Source organism: Oryctolagus cuniculus, chromosome 4 (genome assembly GCF_964237555.1).
Source record: "Oryctolagus cuniculus chromosome 4, mOryCun1.1, whole genome shotgun sequence".
NCBI classification, from domain to species: Eukaryota; Metazoa; Chordata; class Mammalia; order Lagomorpha; family Leporidae; genus Oryctolagus; species Oryctolagus cuniculus.
Genome location: NC_091435.1, coordinates 13,931,725 through 13,950,386, shown reverse-complemented (window position 1 = coordinate 13,950,386; position 18,662 = coordinate 13,931,725). Strand labels below are relative to the sequence as shown.

Here is an 18,662-nt window from a genome sequence, read left to right as displayed (position 1 = left end):
TTTATATTAGCACTATACTTCACAAGTCTAGAAAAAAAAGGGATTGTCCCTCATAAATCCAGTTTTAGGTTCTAAAACATTGTTATAACAGGAGTTTCTCTCTTTGTACATCTTGGATACCCTTTTTCTGCTCCATTAGAAGTAGAGAGAACAGGGTGGAAGGGAAATTTACTCTACACCCTCTTTTCTACATGTCAGTCTGTAAAGACTGACTTAAGTTTGCATTTATTTATCAAATTTTGTGAAGGATATCATATCACTTAGTCACATAATTATTTAAATGTGTAACTGAGACCTGCAAAGGAAGGAAAGAATTTTTTTGTTGGAGAGAGGCCCTTTATGAAGGGAAAGAGGGCCATTTTGGAGCAGAGCAGAGACCACTTTCAGAAAAGGCTGTTCTGGAGAGCGGGTTGTGTAGCAATTGTGTGACAAACTCTCTAGGAGGACTCTGGACCCCGGAGATCCAGGGCTTAAAACAGAAAAGTTCCTGGGAAACAGGAGATGGCAGAAGGAAAAGAGCTGAAAAGATTGCTTTACCTATTCAAGGTCTCTTATGTTTCTGAATGAATCGTAGGGTCATCTTTCTAGGTCTGAGAAGAATGTCCTTGGCATTTTGGGATAGCATTAAATCTGTAAACTGATTTTTAGTAAAATGTAGATTTTGATGACATTAATTCTTCCAATCCATGAACATGGAAGCCTTTTTCATCTTTGTGATGTCTCCTATTTATTTACTTAATGTTTATGATTTTCATTGTAGAGATACTACGCTTCCTTCATTAAATTTGTCCCAAGGTATTTAATTGTTTTTGAAGCTATTGTGAATATGACTAATCTTAAAAGTTCTTTCTCAGTCATAGCATTGTTTGTGAATATATATGCTATTAACCTTTGGGTATTGCTTTTACATCCTATAACTTTGCAAATTCTCTTCTGAGTTCCAATAATCTCTCAGTGGAGTATTTTGGTTCCCCTAGATATAGGACGATGACATTGGTAAACAAGAAATAATTGACTCCTCCTTTCCCATTTGTATCCATTTGATTTCTTTTTCTTATCTAATGGCTCTGGCTAAAACTTCCAGAGCTATATTGAATAGCAACAGTGAAAGTGGGCATCCTTCTCTGATTCCAAATCTTTCTTAGTGGCAGTGCTTCTATGTTTTCCCCTTTCAATATGAGGCTGGCTGTGTGTTTGTCATATATTGCCTTGATTGTGTTGAAATATGTTCTTCTTATATCAATTTAACTTTTTATCGTGCTTGGATGTTGTATTTTATCAAATGTTTCACTACATCTATCGAAATATTCATGATTTTTATCTTTCAATTTTTTTAAGATTTATTTATTTGAAAATTAGAGTTACAGACAGAGCAAGAGACAAAGAGAGAGGTCTTCCTTCCGTTGGTTCATTCCCTAATGGTTGCAATGGCCAGAGCTGTGTCGATCCAAAGCCAGGAGCCAGGAGCCAGGAGCTTCTTCCGGGTCTCCCATGTGGGTGCAGGGATCCAAGGGCTTGGACCATCTTCTACTGCTTTCCCAGGCCACAGCAGAGAGCTGGATTGGAAGAGGAGCAGCCAGGACTAGAACCGGTGCCCATATGGGATGCTGGCACCACAGGTGGAAGATTAACCCACTGCGCCACAGCACTGGCTTCTTTCAATTTTTTATGTGATGTATCATTGATTTGTGTATATTGAACCATCCCTGCATCTCAGGAGTAAGTCACACTTGGTCCAGCTGGATTATCTTTTGGATGTGTTGTTGGATTCAATTACATAGAATTTTGCTGAGAATTTTTGCATATATTTTTATCAGTGATATCAGTCAATAGTTCTCTTTCTTTGTTGTATCTTTTTCTGGTTTTAGAATTAATGTGATTCTGGCCTCGTAGAAGGATTTTGGGAGGATTCACTCCCTTTCAATTGCTTAGAACAGTTTGAGAAGAATTTGGATTATTTCTTTAAAAGTCATTGAATTCAGCAGTGAAACTGAGCAGTGGAGCCAGTTCTGTAGCTTTTCTTTGTTTGGAGAGTCTCTATTACTGATTCATCTCCATCATGGTTATTGATCTATTTAAGTAGGTTTCCTATATCTTCATACTCCAATTCTGTTAAGTTGTATGTATCCATAAATCTATCCATTTCTTCTAGAGTTTCCAATCTGTTCGCATATAGCTGTTTGCAATAATTCCCGATGATTCTTTTTGTTTCTGTGTCCTCTGTTGTAGCATCTCCTTTTTCATCTTTGATTTTGTTAGTTTGGGTTTTTTCCCTTCTTTATTCAGTTGTTCCAATGGTTTATCAATTTTTTTTTTCAAAAAACAGCTATTCATTCCACTGATCTTATGTATGAGTTTTTATTTCAATTTTGTTTATTTCTCCTCTAATTTTTATTATTTCTTTTCTTCTATTAATTTGGGGTTTGGTTTGTTATTATTTTCCTATGTCCTTGAGATGCATTGATAGCTCATTTATTTGATGCCTTTCCAATTTATTTTTTAAGATTTATTTTATTTATATGAAAGAGTTAATAGAGAGAAGTAGAGACAGAGAGAGAAGTCTTTCATGTGCTGGTTCACTCCCCATTTAGCTGTAACTGCAGGAGCTGAGCCTATCCTAAGCCAGGAGCTTCTTCCGGGTCTCCCATGTGGGTGCAGGGGCCCAAAAATTTAGTCCATCTTCTACTGCTTTCCCAGGCCATAGTAGAGAGCTGGATCAGAAGAGGAGCAGCTGAGACTAGAAACGGTGTACATATGGGATGCCAGTGCTTCAGGCCAGGGCATTAACCAACTGTGCCACAGTGCCAGCCCCTCCAATTTCTTGATGTAAGCACTAATTGCTATAAACTTTCCTCTTAAGAGTGTTTTGCTCTATCACATAAGTTTTGATAGGTACAGTACCCAATTTCAAGATATATTACAAGGCAGTTATAATCAAAACAGCCTGGTACTGGCACAAAAATAGACATGTGGACCAGTGGAACAAATTAAAATCCCTGGAAATGAATCCTTGCATCTACAACCAATTAATCTTTGACAAATGAGCCAAAATCACTCCTTGGAGAACATACAGTCTCTTCAACAAATCTTATTGAGAAAGTTGAATACCTGCATACATAAGAATGAAACAACTGGTGGGAATGTAAACCAGTACAACCAGTACAGAGATTTCTCAGAAATCTGACAATAGATCTACCATATGATCCAGCCATCCCACTCCTCAGAATTTACCAAAAGGAAATGCAATCAACATTTGAAAAAGACGTCTGTACCCCCATGTTTATAGCAGCTCAATTCACAATAGCTAAGATATGAAATCAACCCAGATGTTTATCAAATGATGACTGGATAAAAAAATGTGGTACCTATACGTGATGGAATACTAATACACCAAAAAAAAGAGTAAAATCTGTCTATCACAGCAAAATGGATGTAACTAGAAATCACTCTGCTTAGTGAAATAAACAAGTAACAAAAAGACAAATATCATTTTTTCTCTGATTTCTTGTAACTAACACAGAGAGTACAAAAATGCAATGTATATAAGTGAAATTGACATATCGAGATTTAATCATTGCTTATAGTCCTTGTATATACTCATGAGGAACAGTGGTCTTTCTATTCTCTACTGTTGATTTCTTTATTAGGTGGAGGATTAAGCTTGTGATTATAAGGCAGATAAAAGCATGTCGTCACAAAAATTAAAAAAAAAAAAGAACAGGAAAGGGAGAAGGAACAAGAGTGGAAGTAAGGGAAGTAAGGAGGAGGAGTATCGTTACATTCTTAAAACTGCATATATGGGCCGGCACCACGGCTCACTAGGCTAATCCTCTGCCTTGCGGCGCCGGCACACCAGGTTCTAGTCCCGGTTGGGGCACCAGGTTCTGTCCCGGTTGCCCCTCTTCCAGGCCAGCTCTCTGCTGTGGCCAGGGAGTGCAGTGGAGGATGGCCCAAATACTTGGGCCCTGCACCCCATGGGAGACCAGGATAAGTACCTGGCTCCTGCCATCGGATCAGCGTGGTGCGCTGGCCGCAGCGTGGCGGCCATTTGAGGGTGAACCAACGGAAAAGGAAGACCTTTCTCTCTGTCTCTCTCTCTCACTGTCCACTCTGCCTGTCAAAAAAAAAAAAAAACTGCATATATGAAGCACATGAAATCTGTTCTGTGTATATAAATAAATAAATAAATAAAATCAGTGATGCTATTCATAATCAGATGAATAGAAAAGGAAAATGGAAAGGAAATATGTATATGTATATACACACAATGCAATGTTATTCAGCTATTAAAAAAGAATAAAATTCTATCATTTGCAACAAAAATAATTAGAACTGGAGGGCACCATGTTGAGTGAAATAAGCCAGACACAAAAACACAAATATTGCACGTTCTTCCTTATATGTGGAGATAAAATTTTAAAAAGAACAGAAGAAGAAATGCCTGTGTGTATCAGTTTTGCTGCAAATACAATGTTTTTCAAGCTTTGTTTAAATCTTTGTCAAATTGAAAGTAATTATATACTACTGTGGCTTTACTAATCTATCACTACTTTAAAGCTTACTTTTTAAGAAAATAGACTATAACTCTGGCTTCAGAATCAGCCCTTAAGGCATTCGGATCCAGCTAAAAAACCAGAGTTTCTCAGGCACGGTAAGCCAAGACACTGCAGCAAAAAATGACTTAAATGAGAGATCTCTGTGAGTGAGATCCCAGAGGAAAGAACGGGCCATCAAAGAAGGAGGTACCTTTCTCTGAAGGGAGGAGAGAACTTCCACTTTGATTATGGCCTTGTCTAAATAAGGTCGGAGTTTTTGAACTCAAGAGGCTCCCATAGCCTTGGTAGCTCATGACAAGAGCCTTGGGTGATTACTGACATCATAAATAAGAGTATTAATTGTTAAATCAACAACAGGAGTCACTGTGCACTTACTCCCCATGTAGGATCTCTGTCCTTAATGTGTTTTACTATGAGAATTAATGGTATAACTAGTACTCAAACAGTACTTTTTACTTTGTGTGTGTGTGTGAGTGCAAACTGCTGAAATCTGTACTTAGTATATACTAAGTTGATCTTCTGCATATAAAGACAATTAAAAAGGAATGTTAATGAAGAATGGGATGGGAGAAGGAGTAGATGATGGGATGGTTTGTGTGTGGGAAGGTGGTTATGGGAGGAAGAACTGCTATAATCCAAAAGTTGTACTTTGGAAATTTATATTTATTAAATAAAGTTTTCAAAAAAAAAAGAAAGAGAAGAAAATAGACTATATAAACAGCTCAAGAAACTCAACAACAAAAAAACAAACATTCCAGTCAAGAAATGGGCAAAGGACTTGAATAAGCATTTTTAAAGAAGAAATTCAAATGATCAACAAACATAGGAAAAAAATGCTGAGAATCACTAGCCATCAGGAAAATGCAAATCAAAACCACAATGAGGTGTCACTTCACCCCAGTTAGAATGGCTCTCATACAGAAATCAACAAAAAATACATGCTGGCCAGGATGTGTGGAAAAATGTTCCCTAATCCACTGTTGGTAGGGATGCCAGCTATTGTGTGGAAGACAATATAGAGAGTCCTCAGAAAGCTGAAAATAGATGTACCATATGACCTAGCCATCCCACTCATGGGAATTTACCCAAAGGAAATGAAATCAGCATATGAAAAAGTTATCTGTATCCCCTTGTTCATTGCAACTCAATTCACAGTAGATAGATATGGAAGCAACTCAGATATCCATAAGCTGATGGCTGGATAAAGAAAATGTGGTATACATATGCTATGGAATACTATTCAGCTGTAAACAAGAATTAAATTCTGTCTTTTTCAACTAAATGGACAAGATTGGAAACCATAATACTTAGTGAAATAAGCCAGTCCCAAAAAGACAAATATCATCTTTTCCTTGATCTGTAGTAACTAGTAAAGTAGGTAAAAATGTAATACGTATGAGTGAAATTCACATTTTGAGAATCAGTGATTGTTTAAAACATTTGTCTGTACTGTTGTGGAAAGTGTTTTTCTTAGTATTTGTTGAATTCTTTACTTAGTATAGGGTTAATATTGTGAGTATAAAGTAAGCTGGAAGTAGATCATTGTAAAAATTAAAAGAAAGAATAAAAAGGGAAGGAATAGGGAGGATGGAAGCATGGGCCAGGGGGAAGGTAGGGTAGGAACAGTGACTTGATCAGCTCTTGTCCTGACTGTTGATGTACAATGTAATACTTTATCAATTTTAGTATTTTTTTTGTTCTAGTACCATTGGTTGAACTCTGTAATTAACACACAATTATTCTGAGGTGTTTAAATTTTAACTGAAAAGTGATCCCTGTTAGGAATTTGGAAAACATTATGCTGAGTGAAATAAGCCAATCCCAAAGGGGCAAATACCTCTTGTTCTCCCTGATAGGTGACAATTAACTGAGCACCAAAAAGGAAACCTGTTAAAGTGAAATGAACACTATGAGAAACGGTGACTTGATCAGCCCTCACCCTGACTGTTGATGAGCAACTTGATATGTTATCCCTCTTAGTATTTTTTTTGTTTGTTCTATTTAATACTTTTGGTTGAATACTGTAATCAATACACAATTCTTCTTAAGTGCTGAAACTTAACTGAAAAGTGATCACTGTTAAATATAAGAGTGGGAATAAGAGAGGGAAGAGATGTGCAATTCGGGACATGCTCAAGCTGACTTACCTCAAACGGTAGAGTTAGAAACATACCAGGGGATTCCAATTCAATCCCATCAAGGTGGCATGTACCAATGCCATCTCACTAGTCCCAGTGATCAATTTCTGTTCACAATTGATCATAATGATAGGACTAAGAACCAAAGGGATCACATAAACAAAAATAGTGTCTGCAAATACTAGCTGATAGAATCAAAAAGGGAGAGAATGATCCAACATAGGAAGTGAGATACACAGCAGACTCATAGAATGGCAGATGTCCTAAACAGCACTCTGGCCTCAGAATCAGCCCTTAAGGCATGCGGATCTGGCTGAAAAGCCCATGAGAGTATTTCAGGCATGGAAAACTAAGACACTCTGGGGGGAAAAAAACCTAAATGAAAGATCTCCGCGAGTGAGATCCCAGTGGAAAAGAATGGGTTATCAAAGAAGGAGGTACCTTTCTCTGAAGGGAGGAATGAGCTTCCACTTTGACTATGACCTTGTCTAAATAAGATTAGAGTCGGTGAACTCAAAAGGCTTCCATAGCCGTGGCAACTCATGACAAGAACCTAGGGTGATTACTGATGCCATAAACAGGAGTGTCAATTGGTAAAGTCAACAACAGGAGTCACTGTGCACTTACTCCTCATGTAGGATCTTTGTCCTTAGTGTGCTGTACCTTGAGATTTAATGTTATAACTAGTACTCAAACAGTATTTTTCACTTTATGTTTCTGTGTGGGAGCAAACTGTTGAAATCTTTACTTAATGTATGCTAAACTGATCTTCTGTATATAAAGAGAAACGAAAATGAATCTTGATGTGAATGGAAGGGGAGAGGGAGTGGGAAAGGGGAGGGATGTGGGTGGGAGGGACGTTATGTGGGGGAAGCCATTATAATCCATAAGCTGTACTTTGGAAATTTATATTCATTAAATAAAAGTTTAAAAAAAAACTAAAAAAAGAAATTCCTAGGGAATAAAAAAGCATTTAGATTAAATAGTTGGAACAACTGATTTAAAAAAAATAAATTCAAAAAATTAGATTTTAAAAAAAAAGGAAGTATCACTATGTTCCTAAATCTGTGTGGATGTGATACATGAAATTTGTTCTCCTTTAAAAATAAATAAAAATAAAAATAAAGCAGGATATATGCTAGTATATTACTGATATGTAATCTAATAAATATATGGCAATATGTAACTGTAAGATATTCTTTTGCCAGGGAATTTTCAAGCAAAGTAGCTAATTAGTTCAATCATCAATTTTGATTGGAATGGTTTGTAAACCACTGTGATATGTCTATAAATTTGTGATTTTCTGGTTAAAAAAAAAAAAAAGGTTGTAGAACAGGATCACCCGTTTCAAGTCTTCCCATTTTGTAACTTGTTTGAGAAAATGAAATCAGCTTCAGAGGTAGAGTCTTAGTATTTTAAATAAATTGTGGTCCTGGACCAACAGTGTTAGCATCCCAACCATCCCATTCCTGATAATTTACTCAGAGGAGGCCGGCGCCGCGGCTCACTAGGCTAATCCTCCGCCTAGCGGCGCCGGCACACCGGGTTCTAGTCCCGGTCGGGGCGCCGGATTCTGTCCCGGTTGCCCCTCTTCCAGGCCAACCCTCTGCTGTGGCCAGGGAGTGCAGTGGAGGATGGCCCAGGTGCTTGGGCCCTGCACCCCATGGGAGACCAGGAAAAGCACCTGGCTCCTGGCTCCTGCCATCGGATCGGTGCGGTGCGCCGGCCGCAGCGCGCCGGCCGCGGCAGCCATTGGAGGGTGAACCAACGGCAAAGGAAGACCTTTCTCTCTGTCTCTCTCTCTCACTGTCCACTCTGCCAGTCAAAAAAAAAAAATAAATAAAATAAAAAATAAAAAATAAAAAATAAAAAAAAAATTAAAAAAAATTTACTCAGAGGAAATGAAATCAGCATATGAAAGAGATATCTGTACCACCATGTTTTTTGCTGCTCGATTCACAACAGCTAAGACAGGAAATCAACCTAGATGTCTATCAACTGATGACTGGATTGAAAAAAAAGTGATATGTATGCATAACAGAATACTACTACAACATAAAAAAGAATAAAATCTTGTCATTCACAACAAAATGGGTGCAACTGCAGATCATTATTCTTAGTGAAATAAGCAAATTTTAAAAAAAGATAGCATATGTTTTCTCTGATTTGTGAAAGCCAATACAGAGGCTACAAAAGTTGAAATATATATGAGTGAAATTGACATCTTGAGATTTGATTATTGTGTATAGCCTTTGTCTATACACAATATATATGAAATATGTTCTCCATATATAAATAAAAAAAGAGAAATACAAATTATGCTCCATCCCACCCAGACTTGCTGAACCCAGAATCTGGGGTGGGGTCCATCCTACTGTATTTCAACAAGCCCCCTGGGAGAGTCTAATGTCCTCTCAAAGGTCTAAACCACTTCCTTTAGGTAGTGGAAAAAAAAAAAAAGAACAACAACATACACAATTTTCCCAGCACCATTTTTCAGGTCAGCACTGAGAGCCTGCCCTAAGCTCCCCTCCTCCAGCTGAAGAGATATCGCTCTCTATGTGCCTCCCAGTTCCAAATAACTCATCCTTTAGCAGCAACTGCCTCAGCTAGAGCTTGGAAGGACACCAATTCCTCAACTGGCAGAGGGCAGATGAGTGGGCACTGAGATCGGTGACGTTGTTGAATGGCAAAGTCAAACAGCAACTGCCCTGCCCATGGACTCTTCATAGCTGAGTAAGGTGACTTCCTTATTGCTTAAATCTGTATAACTAGAACTTTCTGGAATATTTCCCTACTGACAAAGTTTACAAACTTCAATATGTTGAAAGTGTCCCTACTTCTGCCCAGGACTCTGGTGTCAACCTAAAGTCAGATGCCCTGACATGCCAATGAAAATTTAATAGCATTGTGAGCAAAAATGGCTTTGTAAACATGACGGATGTGAAAATTAAAATGGCAGTCCCAACTATCCAATAACCAGTACGATTGGGTTCAATCCATAGGCAGACTTCTACATTTTAGGTTAGAGTTTGAAAGAGATTTTGTAAAATTATAAACTAGTACATTTTCATCACAAACTAGAAAACTCATGATATGTCCATGGGTGAAATGCTTAATGCAACTTTTGGTTTCACCAGTCCCCTCTGATACCTTTTATAAAATGAAAGAAAACAGGCTGAATGGTCTCTGATAGGAAGATCATCTGTCTTGCATAATTCAGGACTGAGGCATTTTCCTTTCAGGACTAAAGTGTTTGTAGGCAGCTGGGGTAATTGGTCAATTTACTCTGTTCACGTTGACCAAATAGATTTGAAAATTTACTCTTCACTCTGTTTACAGAGAGCCAAGTGACTTATTTCCTTTAAGATGCATGAGGTGGAGCCACTATTGTAGCACAGTGAGTTAAGCCACCACCTACAACAACAGCATCCTGTATGAATTTGACTGCCGTCTGCTCTGCTAATGAGCATTGGAAAGCAGAAGACAAAGTACGTGGGCGCATGACACCCAAGTGAGCAGCCAGGAGCAACCTGGCCATTGCAGTCATTCGATGTATCAACCAACAGGTGGAAGATTCTCTCTCTCTCTCTCTCTCTCTCTCTCTCTCTCTCTCCCTCTGTGTGTGTGTGTGTGTGTGTGTGTGTTATTGCATGAGTGCATGCACACAATGTGTGTGACTCTGCCTTTTAAACAAATATTTTTTTAAAAGAATCAAATCATTACTGTTGGAATCTGCGGTCACAAAAGTCTTCTATAGCCTTGGCAGCTCATGGCAAGAGCCTTGGATGATCACTGATGTCATAAATAAGAATGTTAATTGTTGAATTAACAACAGAAGTCACTTTGCACTTACTCCCCATGTAGGACCTCTGTCCTTAATGAGTTCTACTATGAGAATTAACTGCAAAACTTGTTCTCAAACAGTACTTTATACATTGTGTATATGTGGGGGGGTTGTAAGTTGTTGAGATCTTTACTTAGTATAGAGTTGGTCTTCTGTCTATAAAGTTAATTAAAAATAAATCTTGGCTGGCGCCGTGGCTCACTAGGCTAATCCTCCGCCTTGCGGCGCCGGCACACCGGGTTCCAGTCCCAGTCGGGGCGCCGGATTCTGTCCTGGTTGCCCCCTTCCAGGCCAGCTCTCTGCTGTGGCCAGGGAGTGCAGTGGAGGATAGCCCAGGTGCTTGGGCCCTGCACCCCATGGGAGACCAGGAGAAGCACCTGGCTCCTGCCTTCAGATCAGTGCGGTGTGCTGGCCGCGGCGGCCATTGGAGGGTGAACCAACGGCAAAGGAAGACCTTTCTCTCTGTCTCCCTCTCTCACTGTCCACTCTGCCTGTCAAAAAATAAAAAGAAAGAAAGAAAGAAAGAAAGAAAGAAAGAAAGAAAGAAAGAAAGAAAGAAAGAAAGAAAGAAAGAAAGAAAGAAAAAAAGAAAGGAAGGAAGGAAGGAAGGAGGAAAGGAAGGAAAGGAAGAAGGAAAGGAAGGAAAGGAAGGAAGAAAAGGAAGGAAGGAAGGAAGGAAGGAAGGAAGGAAGGAAGGAAGGAAGGAAGGAAGGAAGAAAGAAAGAAAGAAAGAAAGAAAGAAAGAAAGAAAGAAAGAAAGAAAGAAAGAAAGAAAGAAGAATCTTAACAAAGAATGGGATGGAAGAGGGAGTAGGAGATGGGATGGGAATGGGGGTGAGAGTATGGGTATGGAGGGAAGAACCACTATATTCCTAAAGTTGTACCTATGAAACTTGCATTCATTAAATAAAAGCTTTTATGAGAAGAATCAAGTAGTATTGATTACAGTTAGATCATTCTCCATATGTAGTGTTGGCATCACTTGCATGTCTCTTTCTAAATTAGTTTTCTTAAGAGACTTTTCAGGTGTAGCCTCAGAGATGTCTCAGTTGTAAAAATGAGGGTACTAACCATTTCCTTCAAGTCACCTTTTTGTAACCACTTGAAATTTTCATTTTCCCTTGGATAGTAGATTCAATTCCACTCTGTTGAATGCTCTCAGAAAAGGCTCTGAAATCCCACCCATCCTAAGCTTGCCCCACCAAAGTCTGTGCGGTTGAAAATGGAAGTTCACTTATGAAAAGAAACCAAAACTGTTCGTGCAAATGGATGGTAAACTGGACGTAAGTCCTTTTTCTGTCCTCATGTATTGTCTCCTCTCCAGCTCATATGATGGAAAAAAATCAAGAAATAATGCATTCTTCTTCAGTTAAATAATGATGCATGAAATGTTATAAGCATTTATTCATTGCAAATGGCATCCAGTTTCCCCAAATTCCAGAGCAATCATGACATGATGGCTAAACCAAAGGGAGAAATTAATAGGAACGTTGCATAAAAGCAAAATGCAAAACACTAGACTTGTTTTAAGTCTTAAAAGTAAACAGGAGCCAGTGCTGTAGCTTAGGGGATAAGGTCACCACCTGCACTGCTGGCATCCCATATGGGCACCGGTTTGGGTCCCGGCTGCTCTACTCCCGATCCAGCTCTCTGCTGTGGCCTGGGAAAGCAGTAGAAGATGGCCCAAGTTCTTGGGCCCCTGCACCCACGTGGGAGACCCAGAAGAAGCTCCTGGCTCCTGGCTTCGGATCAGCCCAGCCCCAGCTGTTGTGCCCATCTGGGGGATGAACCAGTGGATGGAAGACCTCTCTCTCTCTCTCTCTATCTCTTTGCCTCTGCCTTTCTGCCTCTCAAACAAATGAATCGAGAGAGAGAGAGAGAGAGAGAGAGAGAACAGCAAAAGAAACATTGTTTTTTTATTTTTAACAACCTGAATGAAACAAGTTAGTTTAAAAACACTAATATGAAGAAAAGAGGATTGTTGCATTACTTGTATATAAACAGTCAAATATTTGCTTTCATGGTTCTTTGTTCTTTAACCTTCTCACCTGCTGGTGAACACAGAACAGTCGGTATTTTGCTTTTGGTGTTGGTGATACAGAATTGCAAACACTGCTGCTGGTTTTGACATTGAAGGAGCAGATGATCCGATTTGAAACACTCTAGCATTCTGTAACCTGGCAGTTTGGTCCTGTACCTGAACAAAGGGGAATACTAGTCAGTTAAATTACGTGACCTCTGGGGTTCTCTGAAGAGCAGACTGAATGCATTCCCGGTGGGTGATTGGATTGGGGAGAAGAGGAATGTTCAGATTCTGTGGAGAATCACAGAGGGCACCACACCAGCCCAGAGCAAGGTGAAGGGCAAGCCGGCCCCGGGAATTAGGGGGTTGCAGCAACGTTCCCAAAGCTTGACTGAGAACATATCAATAGTCTTAGAAATAACTACTAATGCTTCCCAATGGACCTCCTTTCAGGAGAATCCAGATTATAAAAACAGAGCAATACAGGTCATTGTAATATGATGGGTCTCTGTTTTAATGCATTTGGCTACACCAATTTTTATATACACCAAGCTAAGCTTACTTACTAAAGCACAAAATTATATCATTTAACTTATAAATTCAAAGTACAAACCCTAAGGGCATCATTGCACTGGACAAGACTGTATATTATTGCAAAGCCAATAGCCATTCTTCCCAGAACCAGGACGTGTATGGCATTGTCTCTTGCAATTTAATAGATAATTTTGTTAACGTACTGTGTAGCAGGCCATATTTTGACTAATTTAGGCCTCAGAAAAATCCAATGAAGTATGGGTACTCTAATTGTTATCATTTAACAAATAAATCAAAGGTGCACAGGTTTAAAAAAGTTACCCAAAGTTCTCTCTCTAGTGAGTATTCAAATCCAAGCATTCTGGTCTGGGTGGCTACACTCCTAAGCCACTATAACATCTGTTTTCCAGCAGGAGACAACTCAGTCTTGCTCAAAGCTAGTCTCAAATGCACTCACTTTTCAAAAATTTGTCAAGGCCGAGACCACCTTGGATATACATCAAGTATCTCTTTGCCACTGATAAAGCGTTCTTCTTTCTCTGCTACTCCACTGCTCCTCCAGTGCTATCCGCTCACTGTCTGTAGCAGCTCAGGCTCAGAAGACTGCTTAGAGCTCATCCCATATCCAAAGCATGAGCTCGAGTCCACACATCACTCATTCAGAGGAAACCATCTACAATACAAATCAGCCTCTTTTCTTCCATCATTGCCCCTTGTACGTGACATGTTACTACATGAAGATCCTCTTCCCACCAAATACCACTGAGTGGAAAGGAAATGGAGATGAACCTATAAAAGACACAAAACTGTACATACAAGCTGAACTATTTCATAGCCTCCTCGAACTCCTGTGCTAGGGGGAACTGTGCCAAAGACAGCATTTTTTTAAACTTTTATTTAGTAAATATAAATTTCCAAAGTACAGCTTGTGGATTACAATGGCTTCCCCCCCCATAACTTCCCTCCCACCCACAACCCTCCCATCTCCCGCTCCCTCTCCCATTCCATTCACATCAAGATTCATTTTTAATTCTCTTTATATACAGAAGCTCAATTTAGTATATATTAAGTAAAGATTTCAAAGTTTGCACCCACACAGAAACACAAAGTGTAAAATACTGTTTCAGCATTACTAGTTATAGCATTAATTCACATTGAACAACACATTAAGGACAGAGATCCTACATGAAGAGTAAGTGCACAGTGACTCCTGTTGTTGACTTAACAAATTGACACTCTTGTTTATGGTGTCAGTAATCACCCCAGGCTCTTGTCATGAGTTGCCAAGGCTATGGAAGCCTTTTGAGTTTGCCAACTTCAATCTTATTTAGACAAGGTCAAAGTCAAAGTGGAAGCTCATTCCTCCCTTCATAGAAAGGTACCTCCTTCTTTGATGACCTGTTCTTTCTACTGGGATCTCACTCACAGAGATCTCTCATTTAAGTCCTTTTTTGCCAGAGTGTCTTGGCTTTCCATGCCTAAAATACTCTCATGGCCTCTTCTGCCAGATCCGAATGCCTTAAGGGCTGATTCTGAGGCCAGAGTGCTGTTTAGGACATCTGCCATTCTATGAGTCTGCTGTGTATCTCGCTTCCCATGTTGGATCATTCTCTCCCTTTTTTATTCTATCAGTTAGTATTAGCAGACACAAAGGCAACATTTTAATGAAAGCATGATTAATTTTTTTAAACTTTTCATTTATTTAAAATGTAGAGTATCAGAGATGAGATCTTCAATTTGTTGATTCGTTCCCCAAATGCCACCACACCAAATTTAGGAGCCCAAAACTCAGTCCAGGTCTCCCTCATCTATGGCAGGAATCCAAGTAATTGAGCCATCATCTATACTTCCCACTCTGTACATGAGCAAGAAGTAGATGGGAAGTAGCTCTAGGAGTGAAACTCAGCCACTCTGATACAGGATATAGGCAGTCCAAGCAATGTCTTAACTGGTTTGGCAAACATTCATCCCATTTATTTATTCTTTCTTTTTTATTTTTTTTATTTGACAGGTAGAGTTACAGACAGTGAGAGAGAGAGACAGAGAGAAAGGTCTTCCTTCCATTGGTTCACTCCCCAAATGGCCCCCACGGTCGGTGCTGTGCCAATCGGAAGCCAGGAGCCAGGTGCTTCCTCCTGGTCTCCCACTTGGGTGCAGGGGCCCAGGCACTTGGGCCATCCTCCACTGCCCTCCTGGGCCACAGCAGAGAGCTGGACTGGAAGAGGAGCAACCAGGACTGGAACCCAGTGCTCATATGGGATGCCAGTGCTGCAGGAGGAGGATTAACCAAGTGAGCCACAGCGCAGGCCCCCCATTTGTTTATTCTTATGAAGAAAACACCTGCTGTGTGACACACTGGGGACTGAGGGAGGAGTAGTATATTAATTTGTTGACCCGTATTTTGGAACACAAGAAGAGGTACATGGACTTTTGGCCAATGGAAGAGGCATTGAAAATGCTCTTCTGCATAGACTTGAGCATGTATACAAGTCAGTAGACCCCCTAAGAAACCACCTCACTGCCTACATAGTCTGAGTATTCTGGAGTAGGAGAGAGAACACTGGACTCTGCATCCAACTCCCGTTTTCTTGTATATTTCTCCTTTGTCTCAATTCTATTCCTCTCAGTTTTCTCATCTATAAAATCATCTGTAAAATAAAGATTTCAGCTTAATGATTCCACCTCTTAAGGCTCTATGAACATTTATTATTGGATCTGATGCTAAGAAAATAGATAAGATAGACTTCAAAGATTCCTTGGTGTTGGTTCTTGGACCAGAGCATCTTTACACTAGAGCTCAACCAGCAGAAGAAAAATCCCCAGCCAACAGCAGGCTCAACAAAAATATTCACTAGTTTTTGATTGTATTCCTTTGACTTTAACATGGAAGACACAAAGAGTACTGTTACAACAAAAAGGCATAGAAAGAGTGAGGGACTACTACCATATGTGCCTAAATCCTTACTTAGCTGCGCTGCCATCAACAAGCAAGCAAAATTTTGTTCAACCTTTAGTACAAATAAGAACCAGGAATTCAACAGATGCCAAGCCCTGGCACTCACTAGGGTACACAGTTTCCAGGGACTAAGCACTCCTGCCACCCTTCTCAACTCAACCAGATGCTTTCAAGGTTACCTCCTTGCATGCAAAAATAAACAAGCAGCAGTGTTCTTCAGGGAATGTACTGGTTCACATCACAAAGCACCAGGGGCTCAGGATGAGACAAACAGGTGCCTATGCCACAAAATTTAAGGAGGCAAAATAATGTGAGTGCTGGCTGTGCCCTTGCAGAACCCTAAAAGTGAGCATGAGCTTCCTTAAATTCTGTGCCCCAGGCTCCTAACTCTTGAGATCAAGCAATTGCAGATTCCAAACTTGCGCAACCTTCCGCCTCCTTAATTTCGGCGCCCTAAGCACTTCAGTTGTCTCATCCAGGGCCAGACACTGGTGCTATGTGAAGTGAACCAGTACATTTCACTCACAGGGAACCACTGCTTGTTTATTTTCACAGACAAGAAGGTAACCTTGAATGCACCTGGTGAGTCTAGGAGCATGTCAGGCACTCTCCAACCCTGGAAGCAGATCACCTTCAGTGTGTGCCAGGGTCTGGAGTCTACTGAATTACTCACTCTTATTTGTTCAGAAGGCCAAATGAAACTCACCTAGTCCTGACCCTGCAGCATGCACTGAGATGTGCACAGTCAAAACAGGCTCGTGGGTTTGAATGCTCTCACTCCTCTTCACCATGTTATTCTTGATGATCATTTTAACCAGATCCACAAGGAAATTTAATAAACAAATGGGGCTCAAGGCAAATTCATTTGTCTAAACCTTAAAATGGTGATTTTTTTAAAAATTAATGTGCATATATAACATCTGTGGGACATCTTAAAAGTGTATATTCCACCTCCATTGCTGTGCTAGGGCTGCCGTAACAAAGTACCATATACTAGGCCTCATAAGCAATGGAAATGTATTGTCTCACAGTGCTGAGGGCTCCAGGTCCAAGATCAAGTGTTGGTTCCTTCTGAGGTCACTCTCCTTAGCTTGTATGTAGTATCTTCTCCCTAGTCTTCACAAAATCTTCCCATGTGTCTGTGTCCTCATCTCCTCTTCATCTAAGGACATCAGTCAGAATGGATGATGGAACCATCCTCACGGCCTCAATTTAACATGAACACCTCTTTAAAGAATCTGTTTCCACAGGCCAGAGTTGTGGTTTATCAGGTAAGGCTGCCACCTGTGACCCTGGCATGCCATATGGGCACAGGTTAAAGTCCTAGATGCTCCACCTTCCATCCACCTCCCTACTAATGGCCTAGGAAAAACAGCAGACAATGGTCCACATATTTGGGGTGCTGCCACCCTCTTTGGAGAACTCAATAAAGCTCCTGGCTCCTAGCAGCAGTCTGGACTAACCCCAACTGATGCAACCATCTGGAAATTGAACCAGAAGATGAAAGGTACACCTCTCTCTCTCTCTCTCTCTCTCTTTCTCTCTCTCTCTCTCTCTCGTAACTCCTCTCCCTCTGTAACTCTTGCAAATAAATAAATATTGTTTTTAAAAAAAGAGCCTATTTTCAAATGCAGCTACATTCTGAGGCACTAAGGGTTAGGACTTCAACATACGAATTTAAGGACATAATTCATCCATAACACCATCCAACTCTATTCCCAATGTTTTGACCCAGGGGAAAATATCCAAGATGGGGCCAAAGATTTTTCACACATTCCTTTCACAAACACTCCCAGGATTCTGGTTCCACAAAATATAGCTTGGAAGGAATATTACTTTGGGATCCGTGCTCAATTCCCTTGTAGAAGCTCTCCCCACTTACCTTCCTGCTTCTTGTTTTTATGAAATTATTCACGTTTCATTTCTCCATGAGTCTGTAACTTTGGGGCTTTTCATCCTCTTCCCCACAGTTTCAATCTATATCCAATGTCTTTTACCATTTTTCCAAATACGCAGGAGTAATTAAACCCAATTTTAAGGTAAAATAAAACATAATTTCTCCTTGAGTCTGCAACCCATTGACAAACTAGCATAATCACTAAGCAAAATGTCCACAAAACATGATAAACCAAGTTCCCAATTCATCTTCATGACCAGCCTCCCTTCTTCCAATATAGACTGTGCTATAGATTCTTTAGAAAGAAATTACCAGCAAGGCTCCTGTTCTAAGAGAAATCTCCATGGCATTAAGCACAACCCCTCTCTGGGAGGCATCCAGGTTTCCCATATGAACACCTCATGAACACAAAGTACTTGGCACCTGACTAGCAGCCAACCTAACCAACCAGTGGGTACCGGTAGCAATAAAATATTAGCGGCTCCAGCCAGAGGCACCTGCCCTCTCTCAGCTCCAATGCACACTAGATATGGGACTCTCAAGAAAATGCTTCCCAAGAGATTCCTCAGATCTTGTGCTTCAAATTTGACTGCACACAGCTAGAACCACACTTTCTGCAGCTGGCAACAGCCCAAACTTGGACGTAAAATATTCAAACCAAAGCATATTTCTCCTTCATATTTTTGAGCAGAAGCTTGTGAATCACTCAGG

General features: G+C 40.1%; 1 long non-coding RNA gene across 1 annotated transcript in view; it reads right to left on the bottom strand.

Annotated features, from left to right (window-relative positions):
• Nucleotides 1-18,662, bottom strand: part of LOC127482995 (uncharacterized) — a 54,427-nt gene that overhangs the window by 16,387 nt on the left and 19,378 nt on the right. The window contains exon 2 of the long non-coding RNA XR_007908991.2: nt 12,590-12,738. This is a non-coding gene — a long non-coding RNA (uncharacterized lncRNA). The remainder of the gene's footprint in view (nt 1-12,589; nt 12,739-18,662) is intronic.